This window comes from Schistocerca nitens, chromosome 8 (assembly GCF_023898315.1).
Source record: "Schistocerca nitens isolate TAMUIC-IGC-003100 chromosome 8, iqSchNite1.1, whole genome shotgun sequence".
NCBI classification, from domain to species: domain Eukaryota; kingdom Metazoa; phylum Arthropoda; class Insecta; order Orthoptera; family Acrididae; genus Schistocerca; species Schistocerca nitens.
In genome coordinates this window covers 425,212,722-425,222,407 of record NC_064621.1, presented here as the reverse complement: position 1 = coordinate 425,222,407, position 9,686 = coordinate 425,212,722, and the positions used below count along the sequence as shown (strand labels likewise).

Sequence of the window (9,686 nt, the reverse complement as noted above, 5' to 3'; positions counted from 1 at the left end):
TATGGCGTCACTCACCCAAGTAAGGAGAGACGTCAGTAGACATTCCAGAGACATTCACGGACAAAGTAGGTCTGTGAAGATGTCTGAGCATTCCTACAGCATCGCCGGCCGGTGTGGCCGAGCGGTTCTAGGCGCTACAGTCATGAACCGCGCGACCGCTACGGTCACAGGTTCGAATCCTGCCTCGGGCATGGGTGTGTGTGTGATGTCCTTAGGTTAGTTAGGTTTAAGCAGTTGTAAGTCCTAGGGGACTGATGACTTCAGAAATTAAGTCCCATTGTGCTCAGAGCCATTTGAACCATTTTTGAACCTACAGCATCGACTGCACACCGATCAGACCAGCGCCGCTCAACGGCATGAAGAAGGGCAGCACCACACCTCCAGGAAGACAGAGTCCAGCGCCCCCTGTTAACTATGACTTAACCAGCATACCATCACTGGTTGGCCTCAATTCGGTCTCAGACTTCGGAAACGTCAACACTGAGTAATAGAAAGACGGTACTTAGCCTCCGTTCTGCGAGTGGTAATAGTGTGTAACGTAATTACACAGGAGGCACAGGAAGCAATTTATGTTTATTTTCTTTTTAGAAATGAAGTGTATAATTAATCTTAAAGTGTTATGTTCATATCGTTTTGGATTCCTACCACCGGCTATCGCCCCTTCTCTCTTTTCTTGTTTGTGTCCATGCTGACTCCCACAACAGCAGACACAAGAATTACATTGATGATATCGTTGATGAGTCATTCATTCCTCCAATCCCACCACTATCCCTCCATAATATGGCAAAGATGAACTGTTTTATGTATAAAATAGCGGGATATTCAAAATATGGCTGGAAATTACAAGTTTTTAGAGGTAAATGCAAAAATAGCCCTACTGCACTAGTGTGTTTTTGTACAAACTGATGTTGTTTAAAGTGGCAGAAATTTAAAAAGAAAGCCCATTTGTGCTAGTGTGTTTTCTGTGGAGGAAGGGTTCTGCTCATAGGTATAATGTGGCGCGATATTCTTAACTGGAAGATGGCTACAAGTGCACACTGCATCAAGCTCTATCACGTTAGAATCCAAGACTTCCAATATCGACACAGTCTTTGTGGCGTCACACTCCAGCTCATGCCTGTCGGGATTTTTATAACAGTGTGGAATTGAGACATACTGGAACATGCTCTACATTCTGGGATGGGCTGTATGACGTCAGAGACGAAGGATGTTTTGTGTGGCTCGTGGCCTCTCTGTTGACCTACTTGGCATGTTCTTGCCCTCAGGCTGTTACTCACTCAGAAACGTATGGTCGCTGCATTCTTCAAGTTTGGATGCGACTTTATTTCAACAAATACCAGTGAGGGAAGGGGAAAGGATTTGCATCTCCACAGTGACACCACCACAACACTCCTGTGCTGACGCTGCTCCCTTCACTGCCATCTTACAGTAATTGACCAGTCTGTGTTGGGCCGCTGCTGCCCCAAGGTCAGTGTCAACCACACCCACTGACATCTCACCTGTCACTCGTTCCTCAGAGCTATCACTAACTCCACCCGTCTGTCGGTCTGTCTGTTTGACGTTTAGGTATAGATTTTCATATTCCAACAGTTTTAATTCACCCCTCCTTACACAAAAGATACGTCCAATGTCGATGTATAGTTCACCGTAAACATTTGAACAATATATGCAGTACCATCACTTAACACTTCCGGGCTGAGATGCCGTGGTCCATACATACGACTCTCCCCTGACGTTTCGCCTTTGACTGCGGAAGGCATCCTCCGGGGACAATCGGTGAACTGGGCAGTTCGCCGATTGTTCCCGGAGGATGCCTTCCGCAGTCGAAGGCGAAACGTCAGGGAAGAGTCTTATGTATGGACCACGGCATCTCAGCCTGGAAGTGTCAAGTGAAGACAACACCTGCCGTGAAAGCCTTCATTTTATGATCAATATGTGCAGTATGTAAGGCATGTCTCACAGGTTACATTTTCAAACAGTTTTCACACTCTACAAACCGGTGACGTACATCTATTCTTCCAACAGATTGGAGTAATCAAGGGACAAAGACTTACATATTTTAACCACACTTGACATAATGGGAATAATCATGGCACAAGTGACAGACTCGTACACAACAGTTGGGTATGGAATATTTATTAGCAGCTGGGTTCTGCGAGACATAACACTAAACTAAACGCGATATCTTTTGGTATAGCCAACAGCAGTGAAACTTAACCTACTGCATAGATAATGCAAACATGCTGCACAGAAAACATGATGTGCACATACAGTGTGCAGAAAACAGCATATTTTGTACAAATTACATGCTGAACACCGATTAACTCATGCATAAAGCATGTTCTCGCACAAATGGTATGCAGAAAAATATTCACTCAGCACTGACACATACGTATGTGTACACGCTCATTCAACCATATACACATAAATATACATTATGACAAGCTTGTCACATTTATCCACATTTGCACATACATATTTTTTTCCATGCATATGCATCACAAACACACTCTGTCACCAAAGTGAGTAGTGTGCTTATTGTAAGGCTTCGATCCCATCAGCACAAATGATTTGCTCGTAGTCACACTGAGACGGATCAATTCTCTATTGTAATATAGTGTAAATACGACGCCTTCAGGACTGAATACTTAACTGCTGTACCAAGTGTGGAGCTGGAGATGGACCACTGCCAACACCACCAAGCAGGCACTTCAAGTAGTCTTCCCCTGTGAGAGCCACTCATGCCACATGCACTTGAGTCTACAGTATGTGTACATTTTTCTGCAGAAATTTACGATATCGACAATTGAGGACACTTTGTCTCGTCTTTCATGAGACCGATAGCATTATTTGTGTCAGGTGTTACGCCATAAGGATTACAGGCCAAACAACGAGACAAATTGAATACATCATGGTTCCATCTTATTACCTCATTTGGATCACAACCCCTCTCACAGCAGACGAAGTTGTCGCTATCTATATGAATATCTTTGGCTTAGAGAAATCAGTTTTTGCAAACTAATAATGGAGATAGTAAATGTGGAATTTGGATAGGTCCTGTAAACACGTCAACATAAACAGTTTTCGTAAACACTACTGAAACCTTAGGCCTCTCCACAGCTACGAAATATTCGTTGAAGATTGTTGTCCATTTCAAATTTGGTCAGGATATATAATCTACTGCGCCATAAAGTCCCTTCCTACGGGTAATTAGGTGAATTACGCACTGTTCTGTGACATTTTGCATACTTTTCCTGAAAACTGCGATGTTCATAGGTCTGTAAAATTTTTTCTCAAATGTACACGTCACGACAGCCCTCTTATGTGTTTAAACCTGTGTCCTCTTACACCAGGGATCCTGCTTGAATGATATTCCTACTTGACACAATGCTCGTGGTTACAATTATGTAATATGTACCTTGTTTTTCCTTCCAGTTGAAAGTGTTGTTAATAAAAATTCTTGTCACATGGTTGGCCTCTGTAATTTCCTAACATCTAAGTACATGATGTAACTTAAATCAGCAGATGCATCGAGCTGTTCACACTTCTGTGGATCATTTGCCTTGGCATGGATATGGACACTGTGTCAAAATACAGAACGAATCCCTTGCTCGGAAAGCAAAAACATGTCATCATCGGTCAAAAGTTCAATTTTGACATTTGTCTTTTTCAACATAGTGTCGCACAAGTGCCTCATTGCAGTTTAGTAATAGGAGGGATTCAGCTCATACGTGCCCCTATGTGTCCATGCATACATTCTATAATCATTTGAAAATATCAGTAAGTAAGCAGACAACCCTGTCCATATAATGTTTTGCATATTCCTATAAATCAGCGGTGTCGAACTCCAGCCATACATTCACTGTATGCTTATATTCTGCCTCTAGTGTGGCAGGGCCTGATAGTTTGCTGGAGAATGAGGCTACTTCTGACAGTTTGGTTTCATATGCTTTCTCCCATGAATACAGTTATTTATATGGGGAAACCCTCTTGGGTAAAATATTCCGGAGGTAAAATAGTCCCCCATTCGGATCTCCGGACGGGGACTACTCAAGAGGACATCGTTATCAGGAGAAAGAAAACTGACATTCTGCGGGTCGGAGCATGGAAAGTCAGATCCCTTAATCGGGCAGGTTGGTTACAAAACTTAAAAAGGGAACTGGATAGGTTAAAGTTAGATATAGTGGGAATTAGTGAAGTTCGGTGGCAGGAGGAAGAAGACTTTTGGTCAGGTGAATACAGGGTTATAAATACAAAATCAAATAGGGGTAATGCAGGATTAGGTTTAATCATGAATAAAAAAAATAGGAGTGCAGGTAAACTACTACAAAGAGCATAGTGAACGCATTATTGTGGCTAAGATAGACACGAAGCCCACACCTACTACAGTAGTACAAGTTTATATGCCAACTAGCTCTGCAGATGATGAAGAAATTGATGAAATGTAAGATGAAATTATTCAGGTAGTGAAGGGAGAGGAAAATTTAATAGTCATAGGTGACTGGAATTCGAGAGTAGGAAAAGGGAGAGAAGGAAACATAGTAGGTGAATATGGATTGGGGGAATGACATGAAAGAGGAAGCCGTCTGGTAGAATTTTCCACAGAGCATAACTTAATCATAGCTAACAATTGGTTCAAGAATTATAAAAGAAGGTTGTACACATGGAAGAACCCTGGAGATACTAGAAGGTATCAGATAGATTATATAATGGTAAGACAGAGATTTAGGAACCAGGTTTTAAATTGTAAGACATTTCCAGGGCAGATGTGGACTCTGACCACAATGTATTGGTTATGAAATGTAGATTAAAATTGAAGAAACTGCAAAAAGGTGGGAATTTAAGGAGATGGGACCTGGACAAACTGATTAAACCAGAGGTTGTACAGAGTTTCAGGGAGAGCATAAGAGAACAATTGTCCAAATGGGGGAATGAAATACAGTAGAAGAAGAATGGGTAGCTCTGAGGGATGAAGTAGTGAAGACAGCAGAGGATCAAGTAGGTAAAAAGTCGAGGGCTAGTAGAAATCCTTGGGTAACAGAAGAAATATTGAATTTAATTTATGAAAGGAGAAAATATAAAAATGCAGTAAATGAAGCAGGCAAAAAGGAATACAAACGTCTCAAAAATGAGATCGACAGGAAGTGCCAAATGGCTAAGCAGGATTGGCTAGAGGACAAATATAAGGATGTAGAGGCTTATCTCACTAGGGGTAGGACAGATACTGACTACAGGAAAATTAAAGAGACCTTTGGAGAAAAGAGAACCACTTGTATGAATATCACGGGCTCAGATGGAAACCCAGTTCTAAGCAAAGAAGGGAAAGCAGAAAGGTTGAAGGAGTATATCGAGGGTCTATACAAGGGCGACGTACTTGAAGACAATATTCTGGAAATGGAAGAGAATGTAGATGAAGACGAAATGGGAGATAGGATACTGCGTGAAGAGTTTAACAAGGCACTGAAAGACCTGAGTCGAAACAAGGCCCCGGGAGTAGACAACGTTCCATTAGAACTACTAACGGCCTTGGGAGAGCCAGTCCTGACAAAACTCTACCATCTGGGGAGCAAGATGTATGAGACAGGCTAAATACCCTCAGACTTTAAGAAGAATATAATAATTCCAATCCCAAAGAAATCAGGTGTTAACAGATGTGAAAATTACCGATCTATCAGTTTAAAAAGTCACAGCTGCAAAATACTAACGCGAATTCTGTACAGACGAATGGAAAAACTAGTAGAAGCCGACCTTTAATTGAGTAGAACTGGAGAATTTGTGGCACAACTTGACTAGAAGAAGAGATTGGTTGGTAGGGCATATTCTGAGGCATCAAGGGATCACCAATTTAATATTGGATTGCAGCGTGGAGGGTAAAAATCGTAGAGGGAGACCAAGAGATGTATACAGTAAACAGATCCAGAGGATGTAGGTTGCAGTAGATAATGGGAGATGAAGAATCTTGCACAGGATAGAGTAGCATGGAGAGCTGCATCAAACCAGTCTCTGTACTGAAGACCACAACAACAAGTTTCATTTTGCAGTGTGGGATTGACAACTTAACATCACCATCACGAAACATCAGGCTCCTCTTAGACAGTCAAAATCATGTAAGCTTCATCACTGTCACTGTTTTGCTGATATGTATAGGTGTACTTCACTGACTGTCACTTTATTTCCCTACTTCCACATGTTGTGGTGGAGTCCAAACAAAACAGTCTCAGCAGAAGTACATATCCATTTTGAATACGTTTTCCACCCTACATTCAAGTTTATATAAATGTGTTAGCGCTGGAATGCTCTCTGATCGTGAATTTAACACTAGCAGTTATTTTTCCAAAGTCTCATCATTATGGTACTAAGATAATATTAACACGTACCGAGTGAGGCAGTCTGCATGAGAATTCTGTAGCCTTTTCAGGCATTCTTGCTCTAAATTCTCAAACAGCGACAGTGATACCACGTGATCATGAGATCAGTGCAAGTGACTCCCCGAGAAAAATTAAAATTTCAAACAAATGAAATCGACGTTCGAGAATTTGTTTTATGGCAGTTTCACTATACACCATGCACTGGACCAGAGACGGAACTGTATCACGTCTACAGCTTCCACGAAAATTATGGGCCGATTAAAGGGACCTTCTGCAGTTTATTCCAAGTCCTATGGAAGAAGATTTAGTTCAAAGTTTCGATGCATGTTGCTCGTCATTACTAGGAGCAATGAGTTTACAACACTTGACGGAGGCACAGAATTGCGATCTTATTTGAGCATGTATATGTAAAGAGATATATGTAGAAGTAAGTGAAACATACGTATGAAGTCTGTGTTCTTATTTATCCTATAAAGCCCATTCTATCCTCGTGGAGCCCAATTGCATTCAGGATTTCATTGTAACTGACTGGTCTGAGAAAACCTCAGGAAAGCAGAATTACAAGTAGGGGACACTTCTGCCCAGTAGCATTAGGTGGATTCTGGCTGGCCCATCGTCTTGCGTGAAACAAAATGTCTTAGTTCCCCTGCTAATGCATCCAGATGACGTCAGATTCCAGAACATATACGTATTTTCAAAAACACGGTGTTGATGGTATTACATATAAGACTTTCGATAAAAGTGGTGCGGTCCCACCATCTGAAGAAATAAAAGATAAAAATGTATTCATACTAAACTATATATTCAGTCCTTATTGATGGTTATGTTGTTTCACAGTTAGTGAATGATGTCAGTTTAGGATGACCGTAGTTAATGTTCCACACGCTAGCCCATTTTCACCATCTGAGCGTTGGCAGGAAAACACTGCTCCACCACGGGATGCTGCTGACAATGACGGTGACCGATTACATTAGTATCTCTGTTTATGTATATGCATGCGTTTCTTATTATCGATGTTTAGCTTAGCCAGTGTCTGTCTTGCTGTTTCAGAAATAGTCAGTGTTATGAATCCTAGGCTATTTTCAGCTATTCCAGCATCTGTGGGATGGTGAGTGAACATTAACTCATGTATTAAGAGGATATATATTTTTTTTTTTATACTCCGTCTACAGGCCGCAAGCGACCCATCGGGACCATCCGACCGCCGTATCATCCTCAGGCGAGGATGCGGATAGGAGGGGCATGGGGTCAGCACACCGCTCTCCCGGTCGTTAAGACGGTTTTCATTGACCGGAGCCGCTACTAATCGGTCGAGTAGCTCCTCAATTGGCATCACGAGGCTGAGTGCACCCCGAAAAATGGCAACAGCGCATGGCGGCAGGATGGTCACCCATCCAAGTGCCGGCCACACCCGACAGTGCTTAACTTCGGTGATCGCACGGGAACCGGTGTATCCACTGTGGCAAGGCCGTTGCCCAAGAGGATATATATATATATATATATATATATATATATATATATATGTGTGTGTGTGTGTGTGTGTGTGTGTGTGTGTGTGTGTGTTTGTGTGTGTGTGTGTGTGTGTGTGTGTATGTGGAGAAAGTGGTGAGAATGATACACTGGTGCATGCGTATGTGTGTGTGTGTGTGTGTGTGTGTGTGTGTGTGCGGAATTTTCGGTTGTGACTTTTATGTATACTTAACATAAGAATATGATAATTCTAGTGAGCGATACACAGCAAGGCATGTGCTATGAGCAAGGCTAACCTGCAAGCCATGCACCAAATAGTGGTGACGATGTTGATGATTATGATGCTGATGAAGATTACAATGATGGTGATCATCACACTGAAGTTTTATGTATTTCATTATATATATATATATATATATATATATATATATATATATATATATATATACGGTGGACCATTGATCATGACTGGGCCAAATATCTCACAAAATAAGCATCAAACGAAAAAACTACAAACAACGAAACTTGTCTAGCTTGAAGGGGGATACCAGATGGCATTATGGTTGGTCTGCAAGATGGCTCTGCCATAGGTCAAACGGATATCAACTGCGTTTTTAAAAGAGGAACCCCCATTTTATTATATATTGGTGTAGTATGCAAAGAAATACGAATGGTTTAGTTCGACCAAATTGTTTCCTTGAACGTGGGTACGTTTGAACATTTTATTTCGGTTGTTCCGATGTGATACACGTACCATTGTGAACTTATCATTTCTGAGAAAGCATGCTGTTACAGCGTGATTAGCAGAAAATACCACATAACTGCAAAAAATGCTCGAAATGATGTTCGTCAACCTCAATGCATTTGGCAATACGTGTAATGACATTCCTCTCAACAGCAAGTAGTTCACCTTTCGTATTGTTCGCACATGCACTGACATTGTGCTAACGCATGTTGTCAGGTGTTGTCGGTGCATCACGGTAGCAAATATCCTTAAATTTTCCCCACAGAAAAATTCCGGAGACGACAGATCCGGTGAACGAGAACATGCCAATCCGCCAATCGTGAAATATTCTATTCAGTATCCCTTCAACCACATGTGAGCTATTTGCCGGACATCCATCATGTTGGAAGTACCTCTCCATTCTGTCATGCAGTGTAACATCTTGTAGTAACATCGATAGAACATTACGTAGGAAATTAGCATACATTGCACCATTTACAATGCCATCGATAAAATGGGGGACAACCATCCTTCCTCCCATAATGCCACACCATACATTAACCTGCCAAAGTCGCTGATGTTCCATTTGTCGCAGCCATCGTGGATTTTCTGTTGCCCAATAGTGCATATTATGCCGGTTTACGTTACCACTGTTGGTAAATGACGCTTCGTCACTAAATAGAACTCGTGCAAAAAATCTGCCATCGTACCGTAATTTCTCTTTTGCCCAGTGGCAGAACTGTACACGACGTAAAAGTCGTCGCCATGCAATTCCTGGTGCACAGAAATATGGTACGGGTGCAATCGACGTTGTTGTAGCATCCTCAAAACCGATGTTTTTGAGATTCCCGATTCTCGCGTTATTTGTCTGCTACTGATGTGCGGATTAGCTGTGACAGCCGCTAAAACACCTACTTGGGCATCATCATTTTTTCCAGGTCATGGTTGACGTTTCACATGTGACTGAACACTTCCTGTTTCCTCAAATAACGTAATTATCCGGCGAACGGTCCGGACACTTGGATGATGTCGTTCAGGATACCGAGCAGCATTCATATCGCACGCCCGTTGGGCATTTTGATCACAATAGGCGTACATCCCCCCCCCCTCCCCCCCATGAACCA

The 9,686-nt window shown here is 42.0% G+C and overlaps 1 pseudogene; it reads right to left on the bottom strand.

Moving 5' to 3' along the window:
• Positions 1–7,727: 7,727 nt before the first annotated feature.
• On the bottom strand, positions 7,728–7,844 carry LOC126200091 (5S ribosomal RNA; annotated as a pseudogene).
• Between the last annotated feature and the right edge of the window lie 1,842 nt (positions 7,845–9,686).